The sequence below is a fragment of the Triticum aestivum genome, chromosome 3A (assembly GCF_018294505.1).
Source record: "Triticum aestivum cultivar Chinese Spring chromosome 3A, IWGSC CS RefSeq v2.1, whole genome shotgun sequence".
NCBI classification, from domain to species: domain Eukaryota; kingdom Viridiplantae; phylum Streptophyta; class Magnoliopsida; order Poales; family Poaceae; genus Triticum; species Triticum aestivum.
Genome location: NC_057800.1, coordinates 686,670,089 through 686,685,096, shown reverse-complemented (window position 1 = coordinate 686,685,096; position 15,008 = coordinate 686,670,089). Strand labels below are relative to the sequence as shown.

The 15,008-nt window shown below is 43.7% G+C and overlaps 1 long non-coding RNA gene across 1 annotated transcript; it reads left to right on the top strand.

Annotated features, from left to right (window-relative positions):
• Positions 1-6,266: 6,266 nt before the first annotated feature.
• Positions 6,267-9,489, top strand: LOC123059097 (uncharacterized). Its single transcript, XR_006427366.1, has 3 exons — positions 6,267-6,697; positions 6,843-8,541; positions 9,231-9,489. It is a non-coding gene; the product is annotated as an uncharacterized lncRNA (long non-coding RNA).
• Positions 9,490-15,008: the final 5,519 nt, after the last annotated feature.

The window sequence follows — 15,008 nt, the reverse complement described above, 5'->3', positions numbered from 1 at the left end:
ATTCGGAACAGCTAGTCCAACGGGACCCTTTCCAAATATTACGTAGTGTAAATCATTGACCATAGCAAGTACGTGATCACCGGTACACATGGCGGGCTTCTTCTGGTGATCTGCCTTGCCTTTGAAATGCTTGCCTTTCTTTCGACATTGATTGTTGGTCGGAAGAAATCGACGATGGCCCAGGTACACATTCTTCCTGCATTTGTCCAGGTATATACTTTTAGTGTCATCTAAACAGTGCGTGCATGCGCGGTATCCTTTGTTTGTTTGTCCTGAAAGGTTACTGAGAGCGGGCCAACCGTTGATGGTCACGAACAACAACGCCTTAAGGTTAAATTCCTCCTGTCTGTGCTCATCCCACGTACGTACACCGTTTCCATTCCACAGCTGTAAAAGTTCTTCAACTAATGGCCTTAGGTACACATCAATTTCGTTGACAGGTTGCTTAGGGCCTTGGATGAGAACTGGCATCCTAATGAACTTCCGCTTCATGCACATCCAAGGAGGAAGGTTATACATACATAGAGTCACAGGCCAGGTACTGTGATTGCTGCTCTACTCCCCGAAAGGATTAATGCCATCCGCGCTTAAAGCAAACCATACATTCCTTGGGTCCTTTGCAAACTCATCCCAGTACTTTCTCTCGATTTTTCTCCACTGCGACCCATCAGCGGGTGCTCTCAACTTCCCATCTTTTTTTCGGTTCTCACTGTGCCATCGCATCAACTTGGCATGCTCTTCGTTTCTGAACAGACGTTTCAATCGTGGTATTATAGGAGCATACCACATCACCTTCGCAGGAACCCTCTTCCTGGGGGGCTCGCCGTCAACATCACCAGGGTCATCTCGTCTGATCTTATACCGCAATGCACCGCATACCGGGCATGCGTTCAGATCCTTGTATGCACCGCGGTAGAGGATGTAGTCATTAGGGCATGCATGTATCTTCTCGACCTCCAATCCTAGAGGGCATACGACCTTCTTTGCTGCGTATGTACTGTCGGGCAATTCGTTATCCTTTGGAAGCTTCTTCTTCAATATTTTCAGTAGCTTCTCAAATCCTTTGTCAGCCACAACATTCTCTGCCTTCCACTGCAGCAATTCCAATACGGTACCGAGCTTTGTGTTGCCATCTTCACAATTGGGGTATAACCCTTTTTTGTGATCCTCTAACATGCGATCGAACTTCAGCTTCTCCTTTTGACTTTTGCATTGCGTCCTTGCATCGACAATGACCCGGCAGAGATCATCATCATCGGGCACATCATCTGGTTCCTCTTGATCTTCAGCAGCTTCACCCGTTGCAGCATCATTGGGCACATCGTCTGGCTCCTCTTGATCTTCACCAACTCCCTCCGTTGCAGCATCACCGTATTCAGGGGGCACATAGTTGTCATCGTACTCTTCTTCTTCGCCGTCTTCCATCATAACCCCTATTTCTCCGTGCCTCATCCAAACATTATAGTGTGGCATGAAACCCTTGTAAAGCAGGTGGGAGTGAAGGATTTTCTGGTTAGAGTAAGACCTCGTATTCCCACATTCAGTGCATGGATAACATATAAAACCATTCTGCTTGTTTGCCTCAGCCGCATCGAGAAACTCATGCACGCCCTTAATGTACTCGCTGGTGTGTCTGTCACCGTACATCCATTGTCGGTTCATCTGCGTGCATTATATATAATTAAGTGTCCAAATTAATAGAAGTTCTTCATCACATTAAAACCAAAGTGCATACATAGTTCTCATCTAACAACATATAGCTCTCCAGAGCATCTAATTAATTAAACCATACATTGAAACTATGTAAAACATTTCAATGCGAAAACAAATGCGATCATAATCGCAACCAAGGTAACAATTGATCCAACGGCATAATGATACCAAGCCTCGGTATGAATGGCATATTTTCTAATCTTTCTAATCTTCAAGCGCATTGCATCCATCTTGATCTTGTGATCATCGATGACATCCGCAACATGCAACTCCAATATCATCTTCTCCTCCTCATTTTTTTTATTTTTTCCTTCAACAAATTGTTTTCTTCTTCAACAAAATTTAACCTCTCGACAATAGGGTCGGTTGGCATTTCCGATTCACATACATCCTACATAAATAAAATCTATGTCACGTTGGTCGGCATAATTTTCATAAACAATAAATGAACCAATAGTTGTAAATATAATATATATACCACATCTGAATGATAGACAGGACGAGGACCGACGGGGGCGGATACCAAAACCATCGCACTATATAAGATGCAATAATAAAAGTAAGAAAATAATACAAATATCTATGTAAACATACAAGTAAGAATATTTTTGCTTTCAGAAAGAAGATAAGAACAAGAGGCTCACCACGGTGGTGCCGACGATGAGCTCGGCGCGGGTGATCGACGGCGGTGAAGACGGGGACGGGGCGTGACGGACCGCTAAACCTAGACAAATATTATGGAGAATAGAGCTTGGAGGTCGAGCTTGGAGAGGAGAAAGCTTAAGTAGTGTGGCTCAAGCATTCCATCGAACACCTTGTGTGCATAGGAGGTGAGCTAGAGCATCACCAAGCCCTCTCCCCCTCGGCCAGAGAAAAATAGAGCACTGGGGTGCTCTGCTCGCGAGCGAGGGGTATATATAGGCACCTCATTGGTCCCGGTTGGTGACATGAGCCGGGACTAAAGGGGAGCCTTTGGTCCCGGTTCAAGCCACCAACTGGGACCAATGGTGGTGGGCCAGGAGCGAGGCCCATTGGTCCCGGTTCATCCCACCAACCGAGACCAAAAGTTCCAGATGAACCGGGACCAATGGCCCACGTGGCCCGGCCGGCCCCCTGGGCTCACGAACCGGGACCAGTGCCCACATTGGTCCCGGTTCTAGACTGAACTGGGACTAATAGGCTGACCCGACCTGGACCAAAGCCCTGTTTTCTACTAGTGATTGTCCAGCCAATGCCCTTACCATCTCGCGGGGTTACCTCGATTATTAAGGATCTCTCCAGATCAATACATTGAGCGTTTAATGACTGCATGTCAAGGTCCGCAAGGAGTTGCTTTCGCCTACCGTACTACTCCTTACTATCACCGACTTGCGGTGTAGCCTTCCATGCCTCCCTGCACTTTGCCTCGTCCTTGGTCAATCTACGGGATCCCGGGTACCCGCGGGGCCTTAGAACGAGAAAGAGACAAGAGGCAAATCCATTGAGATAACACATACAAAGAGCATTCAATTAAGCAAAGTCAATACCAACAATCTTGTGAACAAATACATAGGGCTGCAAGGTCGTACCTCAGCCCGTGGCCAAAAGGGATTACTCACACATCGTAGTTCACATAAGAAAAACATTGTGGAGGACATTAATAGATGAATGATTGACAAAGGTCTTATAAAGTCGCCATATGCGATGTATCGATTACAAGTATGGCAAACGATGGGAGGAATATCTATGGAGGTGGTGATGGCGGCGGCTAGGGTTTCTCCTTGGGATGGCTCTTTTGCGGTGGTGATCCTAATGACTATGGTGGCTTTGTGCGGCTCTTTGTTGAGAATGTGCAAGGTGCCTTTTAAGAAGTGTGTATGTGATGACGTCACAGATTTGTTAGTGGGTGGTACGAGGAGCCACGATCGTACTAGACGCCATGTTTTGCTTTGTTTCTTCTCTGGTGCCTCCAATTGTCTTGGCTTGATCTCCACACTTCATATTTCCATATATAGCTTCATTTCCTTCCCTCAGATGGTCCAATTTGTGCAGAAACAGGTTAAACATAGGGATTTGTAATCTTTTGGACTCATCAGTCATTAGTGATAATACCGGAATGGTTTTCTCAAAATATCCGGGATTGTCTGGTTTAAACAACATTGGAATGAGTGTAAAAAATACGCTCATCAGATGCTTCAGATCTGTTCATGGCTTTAGCGACAACGATGGCCCTTAATTAGGGCCACGTGCACAAAGACTTTTCGACTGTCATTGACAAGGTCAAGTCGGCTTCGATAGAGGAGCGGTGACAGTGGCGCGTTGACGATTCATTTTGGTGGCGGTAGTGGTCATTCGGTGGTATAGAGACTTCAATGTAATTTTTAGTATTTTTGAGGTGCTTTATACTTCTGTTGAACTTTTATAATAGATCTGAATCTTCTTCTTTTTTTGGAAAAGAGGCTACAATACTCAAACTTAATTTTGCTATATTTTTATAATTTCTAGTCTAACACAATGATTTATTAAATAGTGGTTATCTACAATGATGTTTTGAATGGTGTGGTTTTCCACTCTATACAAAGACACCCCTGTAGCTCCTTAACTTGCCTTCTTCGAGTGAGAGGATCCGATTCCACCAAGGTCTGGCCATCTGGGTCATGCATGACATGTCGATCATTTAGCACGTGTGCTTGACCCGACACGTGGCTAAATGGTTTGTGCCTGACACACATCGCGTCTGAGGTCGTGCATGGGCCGCAAGGACAGCCAGCGTGCTGGCACGACACGGCCCATTTTTTAAAAAATAGTTATATATATAAGGCAAAAAATAGCCCAAAAGCTTCAGAACAGCTCAAAAAATGGCCCAAAAGCCCGTGTCTCATAATCGATAAAATGGGCCACGAGCCCCGGGAATGCTATGTCTCACTTATAGTGAGACATATAAGTGAGACATAGCATGCACTCGCGTCAGGTGCCTTCCTAAATTGGTTGGCCCAGCGCGCTGCCTAAATCGAAGGCCACAAGCCACTGTTCCATTTTTATCGCTTGTTCACGCTTTTCAAATATTCCCCCCTTTTAAATTCCTTCACATATTCTAAATATTTATATTACACAAAAAACTTTACATTAAACATTTGAAAAAAATAACCAAGCATTTGAAAAATGTTAAATGTGCATAGAGAAAATGTTTCTCGTGTATACAAAAAACATACAATGTGTATGAAAAAGTCGATCATGTATTTAGAAAATGTTAATCAAGTATTTAAAATATGTTAATAAAGCATTTGAAAAATATTAAATATGTACATAAAAATATTTGTCATGTATACGAAAAATATGTACAAAACGATACAATGTTTATGAAAAAATATTGATCATGTTTTAGGAAATGGTATTTGTGTATTAAAAATGTTCGTGGTGTATACAAAAAATGTACAGCATATACGTATTGAATAAAAGTGGTCATAAAAAATGTTAATCATGTATTCTAAAATTTTATACGTGTATATAAAATATGTTTATGATGTATACGGAAAATGCTAAATGTGTAGTGAAAATTTTTTTTTTTAGGGGAGTGTACTGAAAAAAGTTGACATGTGTTGTAGTACTAAAAAGTTGATGTTTATAAACGGGCATCTGTAGGCAGTGCCGTGTGAGGCACCTTCAATGCGGGGCCAGCCCGGTTGGGCAGGTCTGTTCCACCCAGTTTGGGCCGCCGACTAGTTGATGTTCCACCCAGAGCACTCTTCTCAACCAACCGAGCAAATCGCCCACTGAGAGGAGCTGCACTGCTAAGCCTACCATGAGCACGAGAGGGGAGATGTCTCCCCCTCGCCGCCGCCGCCGCACCTCGTCGCCGCCGGCCTCTCTGCCAGACGACGAGGACCTGCTCCAGGAGATTCTCCTCCGCCTCCCGCCGCGGCCTTCCTCCCTCCCCCGGGCCTCCCTCGTCTGCAAGCTCTGGCGCCGCCTCGTCGCCGAACCCCAATTCCAACGCCGCTTCCGCGACCACCACCACGGCAAGCCTCCTCTCCTTGGCTTCTTCCTCCAAGACAACATCTCCTGTCCGTTTGTTCCAATGCTGGATCCACCAGATCGCATCCCCGGCGCTCACTTCTCCATGCCTCCCCACAAGCGCTACCGCATCATGGACTGCCGCCACGGACTTGTCCTTTTCCGCAGCCAAAGGCGGTCGCCCCGCCTACTTGTGTGGGACCCCGTCGCCCGCGAGAAGCGCCGCCTCATCTTCCCACCGGAGCTGGACAACGGCGAGATGTGCATCATCAACGGGGCGGTGCTTCGCCCTGCCCGCGGCCGTTCAAGCATAGCCCAAGACAAAGAATATACAAGAGTTTCCGGATGCCTTTTCTCATCGGAGACCGGTGTATGGAGCAACATCAAAACACTGCAGCTGGATTTGGCCAATAGGTGTATGCCACAGCCAAGTACTTTGATTGGCAATTCCATTTGCTGGTTAGATACGGTGCATCATGACCATCCTCAGTATGCCATACTTGAGTTTGATCTGGATACGCAGAGCCTATCCGTGACAGAGCTGCCACCACACCCTACGTTACACGGATACTTCAGAAAGTGCGCGTATCCTGCCGGATACTGCCCCGATACTCAGATACTGCCCTGATACTGCCCGATACGTATCCCGTAAGTATTCTGTGATTTATTGATTTTAAAAAAAGAAAATAGTGTTTGATACCTCTGGGATACATTTTGGATACGGCAACCCCTTCGTTCGACGTATAAAAATGAAAACTCCTCGATCCCCTCCTAGCGCCGCCGCACGTCATCAATTCCCAGCTGGCCACCTCGTCCCCTCGACTCTTTGGAGCAGGCGAGCAGCCACAGCCCGCAGGTCTCCAACTCTCCATAACTCTCAGCTCCAGTCCTCTCCTCTCCCACATGTTCTTCTCCAACTCTCCGTCCAATCGACGCTGATCGGTCGCCGGCTCGTCGCCGGCAGAAGACATCCGTGTCTCCCTTGCAGGAGGTATGTTCTCATCTCCCTCTCTTTCTCTGATCTCTCTTCTCCATCTCCTTCTCTGAATTCTGTACGTAGGTGTTTTAGGTTCAGATTTTAAGATTAGATCAGTTTGACTAATCTGTTTTCGTAATCTCCTCCTTTTACTGTGCAGATCGGCCATAGGGTCTTCTTCAGTTAGAAGTGACGCAGGTAGTGGAGGTAGCGTGGATGCAGTCCATGTATTGGCTACTGCTCGTGTGATTCCGGAAGATGATAATGAGAAGAAGCCTTTGTGGAGGTACGTCCAGATGTTGGAAAATACTGGGAAAGGGAAAGGAGGCAACAAGAGATCCATGCAGTATTTGTTAAGCAATCGTGAAGACTTCAAGTTTTTTAATAAAACAGTGCATTTCCTATAAAAAAACTCGTTATTTTTTCATATATTTAATAATTAATATGTATATACAGACGTATCCCCGTATCCTAGTTTTTAGAAAATTGCTGTATCGGGCGTATCCCCGTATCACGTATCCGATACGTATCCAAGTATCCGTGCAACGTAGACCACACCTAGAAGCCGGATATGACCAATTAAGGATTATTAAACCGGGCGAAGACGGTGGCCTTGGCTTCATCCATCTCTCACATTTCCACGCGCAGATATGGAAGAGGAAGCCTGATTGTAATGGTTTGGCTGTATGGGTGATCGACAGAGCTATTGAATTCAAGGAACTTAGATCAAATTGCAAGGGCTACTCCCTCACTTTAGTTGGGTTTGTCGAGGAGAGTAATGCAATCCTTGTACTGACAGCTTCTGGCGTCTTCATGGTATATCCCCAGCCAATGGAGTTTAAGAAACTCTCCAAATTGTGGGTCTTCTGTCTCTATTATCCATTTGCATCTTTCTATCCTGCAGGTAATAGCAAGCCTTTATATAATTTTCTTTGCAGTATTATAAGATAATTTGTTTTGTAATTAGTTGCTGAAATGCCATCCTTGAGTGTTATGCTGATGATTGAAGTTCAAATAACATCAATTTTATCCTTTTGCTGCTTGATGAATTCTTTAAAAGAAAATAGTACTTAAGGTCACTGTTCTTTTCTGTTGGTAAAATGCATAAATTGTTTTCAAATGTGGTCTTGTGTGCCTATCTGAAATATATATATATCTTTTCAGCACCTGATGCATAACAGTTGCAAATCGACGCAATAGTTTTTGTCACTTGTGGAAGAGCTCTGCTGTGATTAGCTAGTTCAGATGTACAATTGGGAAGCAAATAATAGGCTAAACCTATTATGTTTCTTGTCAGGTTTTTAGTTTTAACATCTCTTAACTTGTTCCTCTTTGTCTGACAAGGAATTGGTATTACTAAAGATGATTTCTAGAAAGTATCTTTTCTTTTGTGGATTGTCTTATGGTAATATTCAGTACTGGACCGCAGTTCTACACATAACAGTATATAAAAGGGTAACTCCATTGGCACTTTTCGGAGCTTAAAGCTAGTTACACTCTTTCAATTGGAAGCGGGAACCAATTGAATAAATTGAAGTTCTATTTTATATTTTGTTGAATATCTTCCTGAAGTGAGGAGCTCATTTGCAATTTTGCACCAGCGAATAAATAATTTTCTTCATGTCTCATGTTAATTTTCTCCGATTACATAACTATGCAGCTCTCAGTTCACCTAGAAGATAACCCAATATAATTGTCTCTTCTATCAACATTTTCCCATCAGAATTCTCGTTGGGTTCCTGACTTGGTATGCTCGTATGTATTGGCATTGTTGTTGGACATGGTGGTGGTGAAGTGTTGGACAATATGTGAGATGGTTGCCTGGTGAGACATGCTAGTATGATGTGATGACTGAAAAGGTGATGTAGCACTATCTCCTAGTAGATGTGTCCATGGGAATATATATGCTATTTTACAATTTATATTGCTGCATGGGCTTTAATTGATGAATTTTTTCTTATGAAAGTATTAACTCACTTTGTAATTTGTAAGACATCCACTAATTTTCCTAAGTAATTGAGAAGAATGTATATAACAGAACATAAGAACCCTAACCAGTACAGTTTCCATTAGCACACTGGTAAGATATAACTGACAAGTATCTCTAGTCAAGTCAGATATTGCTTTTGCTTATATGCGGTCAATTTCTCAACTTAATAGCTAGTAGATCAGTAGTTTATATATTGTCACATTGACTAGGTTCATATAAAAAAAATCCAGGTTATATAAATTTATAAATTTTTATGGCGATATTATATAGTGCTGAAAGGCTCAAAGCTCTGTTCTGACTAATACCATGCGATGTTATAAAATGGCATCCGTTTTGGGCTGAAACAAATGTTATTTTTTGAGTTGATAAACTATCAGCTAATACTTGTTCATTGTGAGTAGTTCCACTTTCAGTTTATAAGAAGTATACTGTGCTTATAACTAAGCCAAATGTGTTTACTTATTCTTACTGTGCATGCTGTGATGTTCTAGACAGTTAAGTATTTGCCTGTCTCTGCATTTAAGAATCCATATAACTGATTGTATTATTATTATGTAGGTATGGCTAAGTTGCAGGTTGGCCCATCTGTGTAGTTTTTCGTATTTTCTGGTGTTGTGGCTAGTGATGCTCCACTTATGAAAATTCATCCGTTGTAGCATGTAGAATTCAGACATTTTCAGAAGCTACTTTCTCTGCATAGCAGCTAGCAGTGATGATCATTTCCAAATCTTTCTTCTGTATAAGGTGGTGTTTCCATTGTAGACTGAACCCATATAGATGGCCTTATGCCAGTAATCCGATCTGGTTTATCTTGGCACTTCTTTATGTCAGAGCCGAGCTAAGCAGGAACGTGGAACAGTACGATGATATAAAGAAGTGCCAAGATGAGAAGTTAGATGGCGCCATCCCAGGATACTTACAATTGCATCCTTGGCTCTGCTCCTCGGCATTATTTCTAACTCATACTACTGAGCGCCTTGACGATCGACGCCTCCGCTCCAAAGCAAACAAACGAATATTCGTGTTGCTTTGTTTGTTTGACTGCGTCGAATATTTGGAGAATTGCACACACCTTAGCTAGAAGTTGATGCTAATTATGTAATTTCCTGGGATGGAGATCCCCTTGTTTTTTCTAGCTGAACTGATCAAAAAGATGTAACTATCGTTTCGTTTGAATAAAGTGTGCCATTATTACTTAAAAAAAGAAGCATGTACTATGTGGCAGGGCAAATTGTTCAATGTCACAAGATATGCCGACTTTATTCTTAACTTTCCTTTGAGTGCACAGGCTAATGAACACTTTTTTTCATGGAATAGGGCACAAAACTATAACTTTTCTATTCGGTTGTCCTACTATAATGAATGGCTCGATCAGTTTGGTGTTAGACCAACGAAGGAAGTATGTCAGGGATCGTCTAAAAGGAACCCACTTTGGAAGAAGGATCTGTCTAGAACGCATCTAGATGTGACATAATTATGTCACATCTAAGTTGTTTTTTGTTTGTTAGTTGTTTTCTTCTTTGTTTGTTGTTTTCTGTTTAGGGTTGACCAGACTCCAGAGGCAACACAAAGCCAGCGTCGCTCAAGCAGGTCATCGCTCCATTTGGGCAGGCCCATGAACCCACGACCGCATCAATGAGTGTGTACGTGTGTTAGAAAAAAATGTGTGTTACAAAAAAAAAATACAATTTGTTTACTCACACGAGTGTGTACGTGTGTTGTGTTCACTAGATTGTGTCCTACTGTCCTTAAGAAAAAAGATTATGCTGAGCAAAGAAAGCTAAATATTTGTTATGTAACTTTATTATGAACGGTTTTTCTCTCCACCGCCTGTTTTATTTAAAATGTGAATAATTTCAGATATATATGAAAAATGTACAGTGTGTATGAAAAAAATAGACATCAAAACACGTACTAAAAAGATTTTTATCATTGTATTTGAAAAAATGTTAATATGCATTAAAAATTCATAAACACCGAAGGTATTAAAGAGTTCAAAAAATGCAGATAAAAAATGTTCATGAAATTAAAATTGCTAATGTCGGTTATCAACATGCAATTGGGGACCCTCGACACACACGCGTCCCCTATTTGCAAGTTGATGGTCAACTTGCAACTAGGGGCCACAAATAAAACACACATACAGACACACACCCTCTAGTTGTGAGTCGATGCTTGACATGCAACTAGGGACCCCTTGACAAAAGACACACACACCTACCTCTAGTTATAAGTTGGTTATCGACATGCAATTGGGGACCCTCGACACACACACATCCCCTACTTGCGAGTTGATGTTCAACTTGCAACTGGGGGGAGGGGGGGCACAAATAATACACACATACAGACGCACACACCCTAGTTGTGAGTCGATGCTTGACGTGCAACTGGGGACCCCTTGACAAAAAGACACACACACCCACACAAACTCTAGTTGCAAGTCGGTTATCGACATGCAATTGGGGACCCTCCACACACACACACACATCCCCTAGTTGCGAGTTGGTGGTCAACTTGTAACTCGGGGCCACAAATAAAACACACACACTCTTTCTCTCTAGTTGCAAGTCGGTTATCGACATGCAATTAGGGACTTCGACACACACACACACACATCCCTCAAATGCGAGTTGATGGTCAACTTGGAACTGGGGGCCATGAACAAACACACTCTCTCTCTCTCTCTCTCTCTCTCTCTCTCTCTCTCTCTCTCTCTCTTTCTCTCTCTAGTGGCAAGTCGGTTATGGACATGCAATTAGGGACCCTCGGCACACACACATCCTCTAGTTGTGAGTGGATGGTAAACTTGCAACTGGGGGTCCTCAACAAACACACACACCCTAGTTGCGAGACGATTATCGACATGCAACCGGGGACCCACGACAAAACACATACACACACACACACACCCTAGTTGTGAGTCAATGGTCAACTTGCAACTAGGGGTCGTCAACAAACACACACATCCCCCTAGTTACAAGTCGATGCTTGACATGCAACTGGGGACCTGTTGACAAAATGACAAATACGCACGCACTCTAGTTGCAAGTCGGTTATCAACATGCAATTGGGAACCTTCGACACACACACGCGCACATCCCCTAGTTGCGAGTTGATGGTCAACTTGCAACTGGGGGGCCACAAATAAAACACACATATAGACAAACACCCTCCCTAGTTGCGAGTTGATGGTCAACTTGCAACTGGGGGTCCTCAACAAACACAGACACCCTAATTGCGAGTCGATTATAAAATATGCAACTCGGGACCCACGACAAAACACATACACATACCCCCCCCCCCCCGGTAGTTGCGACTCGATGGTTAACTTGCAACTAGGGGTCTTCAAACAAACACACACATCCCCCTTAGTTGTGAGTCGATGCTTGACATGCAACTAAGGACCCCTTGAAAAAATGACAAAACACACACACACACTCTAGCTGCAAGTCAGTTATCGACATGCAATTGGGGACCGTCAAGACACACACACACACATCCCTTAGTTGCGAGTTGATGGTCAACTTGCAACTGAGGGGCCACAAATAAAACACACATATAGACCCACACACCCCCTAGTTGCGAGTTGATGGTCAACTTGCAACTGGGGGTCCTCACCAAACACACACACCCTAGTTGCGAGTCGATTATCGACATGCAACCGGGGACCCATGACAAAACACATACACACACACACCTCCTAGTTGCTTGTCGATGGTCAACTTGCAACTAGGGTCGTCAACAAACACACACATCCCCCCGGTTGCGAGTCGATGCTTGACATGCAACTCGGGACCCCTTGGCAAAATGACACACACACACACATCCCCTAGTTGCGAGTTGATGGTCAACTTGCAACTGGGGGGCCGCAAATAAAACACACATATAGACAAACACACCCCCTAGTTGCGAATTGATGGTCAACTTGCAACTGGGGGTCCTCAACAAACACACACACCCTAGTTGCGAGTCGATTATCAAACAATGCGAGTCGATGCTTGACATGCTTGACATGCAATTGGGGACCCCTTGAAAAAATGACACACACACACACACACACACACACACTCTAGTTGCAAGTCAGTTATCGACATGCAATTGGGGACCGTCGAGACACACACACACACATCCCCTAGTTGCAAGTTGATGATCAACTTGCAACTGGGGGCCACAAATAAAACACACATATAGACAGACACACCCCTTAGTTGCGAGTTGATGGTTAACTTGCAACTGGGGGTCCTCAACAAACACACACGCCCTAGTTGCGAGTCGATTATCGACATGCAACCGGGGACCCACGACAAAACACACACACACACACACCCTTAGTTGCGAGTCGATGGTCAACTTGCAACTAGGGGTCATCAACAAACACACACATCCCCCCGGTTGCGAGTCGATGCTTGACATGCAACTCGGGGCCCCTTGACAAAATGACACACACACACACACACACATCCCCTAGTTGCGAGTTGATGGTCAACTTGCAACTGGGGGCAACAAATAAAACACACATATAGACAAACACACCCCCTAGTTGCGAGTTGATGGTCAACTTGCAACTCGGGGGTCCTCAACAAACACACACACACACACACACACACACCCTAATTGTGAGTCGGTTATCAACATGCAACTGGGGACACACGACAAAACACACACACATACCCCCTCTAGTTGCGAGTCAATGGTTAACTTGCAACTAGGGGTCGTCAAACAAACACACACATCTCCCTTAGTTGCGAGTCGATGCTTGAGATGCAACTGGGGACCCCCTTGACAAAATGACAAACACACACACACACACACACACACACACTAGTTACAAGTCAGTTATCGACATGCAATTGGGGATCCTCGAGACACACACACACACACATCCCCTAGTTGCGAGTTGATGGTCAACTTGCAACTGGGGGGCCACAAATAAAACACACATATAGACAAACACACCCCCTAGTTGCGAGTTGATGGTCAACTTGCAACCGGGGGTCCTCAACAAACACACACACCCTAGTTGTGAGTCGATTATCGACATGCAACTGGGGACCCACGACAAAACACATACACACACACACACACCCTAGTTGCGAGTCGATGGTCAACTTGTAACTAGGGGTCGTCAACAAACACACACATCCCCCCGGTTGCGAGTCGATGCTTGACATGCAACTCGGGACCCCTTGACAAAATGACACACACACACACACACACATCCCCTAGTTGCGAGTTGGTGGTCAACTTGCAACTGGGGGCCACGAATAAAACACACACACACGCGCACACACTCTAGTCGCAAGTCGGTTATCGACATGCAATTGGGGACCCTCGACACACATACATACATCCCCTAGTTGCGAGTTGATGGTGAACTTGCAACTGGGGGCCACAAAAAAAACACATACAGACACACACAACCTAGTTGCGAGTCGATGCTTGACATGCAACTGGGGACCCATTGACTAGATGAAGCCTAGACATCCCTTTTTTTACGATGTTCAAGCTTGTAGCAACCATACCTGGCATTTTATGCATCCATAAAAAAATTGAAAAACAAAAAAATATATTAAAATAGGTATCTATAAATGTCCCATGTGTTGTACGAAAAAAAAGTTCCAAAAATGAAAACAAAAAGTGGCACAAAAATGAAAACTAACGACCAGCAACAATCGCTGCCCAAAAAAAAGAAAGCCCGCAAAACAGGCGCGACCCAAAAACAAAAAATGTACACCCAGCAAACACGGCTCAAAACAAACAAAAAAAGAAAGACCGCAAAACAGGCGCGGCCCAAAAACAAAAAATATACACCCCGCAAACATGGGCCAAAAAAAAAAACCCACCCCGCAAACATGCGAGCGCTGCGAGCGAGCGTTGCGATCGCTGTACCTCCTGTACCTGCGTTGAATAGAAAAACAGTTAAATGTGACATTCTTAAAAAAATCATCTAGATGTGAATTAGTCATTCTGTTGGAAGAAAGTATGGAAGTTGGACGTCCCTAGCAAAGATTAAAAGTTTCATTTGGAAGGCTTTGCATGGTGTTATTCCTTGTTTGTTTTGTTTTGGTGTTATTCCCAACCTAGCATGGTTGTTCTCCTCTGATACATGTTGAATGTAGACATGTTGAGTATATGCATTTGATGTTGTTTGGTAGCATGTGCCGAGACTCTGTTTGGCAGCTTGCATCTATTTAGACATGTTGGTTGGTACTGTAGCAACCGGTATTTTCAAATAAGTGAACAAAACATTTAAAAAATGTGAACAATTTTTTGAAACATGGAAAAAATAAATTTTTTAAAAGTTTAAACATGTTTTGAAATTCTAAAGTTTTTCAA